The sequence below is a fragment of the Aplysia californica genome, unplaced genomic scaffold (assembly GCF_000002075.1).
Source record: "Aplysia californica isolate F4 #8 unplaced genomic scaffold, AplCal3.0 scaffold01062, whole genome shotgun sequence".
NCBI lineage: Eukaryota > Metazoa > Mollusca > Gastropoda > Aplysiida > Aplysiidae > Aplysia > Aplysia californica.
Genome location: NW_004798332.1, coordinates 159,110 through 160,811, shown reverse-complemented (window position 1 = coordinate 160,811; position 1,702 = coordinate 159,110).

Genomic DNA, 1,702 nt, shown 5'->3' with positions numbered 1-1,702 from the left:
ACACACACACACACACACACACACACACACACTCACACACACACACTCACACACACACACACCTACACACGTACACACACATCTACTTGCTTATCACACAAGTAGTTGTTTTTTACGCCCCTATGGACACAATTTAGATCATTTAGGAGGTCGGCTTCCGACCCTGCCTGTCAGAGCCAACCCAGTCTGAAAGGGATACAACATCCCAGCAAAATGACCGAGATACTCTATAACAAGTTTCTCCCCACTGGGGAATCGAACTGGGATCTATTGTGTGTGAAGTCGAAATGCTTAACCTCTACACCCCAGACGCTGGTTCTTCATCTTTGAAACAAATACAGTAAATGAAGAAAATAGTTCGGCTAAAACAGCACCTGGACATGGATGGCTGGTGCCTCTATAAATAAATCATTGATGGTCAAGGTCAAGAAAATAGGCTTTTGTCTCTTCTTTCTGCCCCCAAACCCTCACTTCTTTTGCCCCCTCCTCTGGGCTCCCTGACTCTTTCTGAAGCCTTTGTACTGCTACTCCTTGGCTATTTCTTACTGCTGGCTTTCAGCCACACCCTTGATCTTCTGGTAGGAAAGATCTACACTTAGCCTTCTCGGACAAGGGCGAAAAATCTCGGAGAGTCCGTGTGCAAGTTGCGCACGTTAAAGACCCCTTGGTGGTCTAAGATCGATAAGAGTAGGCCTCAGCCGTCACCTGGGCAAAATTCAAAATTTCCTACCAACTGAAAAAGTTTAATGTGTACCGCACGCTCATATGACCTTATGCAGTTGCGAGCGCCATAATACACTTACACAAAAAAATGTGAAAAGTAATGATAGGAAAAAAATCATACCAGAATATTATTTTTGTCATCACCACTGTCATTGTCAATAATGATAATACACTCCCCCCCCCCCAAATTTTTTTTTAAAAAATTGTAAAAATAGTAAATTCCACTGTAGTGGCCCTTGGGTAAATACAATTTAAAAAACCTAAATAAAATTGGATTCATATGGCACATAATACAAGCTCTACAGCATACTCTATGAGCTTCAGAACCATAATTACCCCCAGCGAACCATGGAATACTCAGAAGCATTCTCGACTTCCCAGGAAGCATACTACAGTGTGAGCCACGGATTGCACGCGCTCAAACACATTTACAAACTGACAAGATCTTTCGCTGTCTATAGCCGATTACCCGTTCCCACCTGGCTGAAGTGAGGGACATTTGTGAAAAGTGCTTTTCCCTAAAGGACATAGCGTCGGGCATGAATAATGCACGACATCACAAACATTGATAATCCTCTCACCATTGCTGGTCGCCAAAGTGCAGTCGTCTGTTTTTTTAGTTAGGGATATTTTTGTGCTGTTGAGGGAAGCACAGACAACTGTATACAGGGATCTGTGGTGTTCTTCGGGATTTACGCGATTTTTTAAACTGAAATCTTCGAGTTTATTAAGTTGTTTGCGAAAAGTTAAACAGGGTGGGGCTGTATTGCAACCCAAATATATCCGTGTCACTGGGCAGCTTAAAGTGAGAATTTAAAACGTTCTCGGAAAGTGAAATAGGGAAAAAAAAAATCAAAAAATCCTTGTGCAGTTATCTCATCTAAACGCTGTAAGATCAACGTAGAATAACGCCTGACTGTGTTATGAACCTGGGTATACTAATAGCCACTACCCCTTCCCCTCCTTTCATCTACCCCCC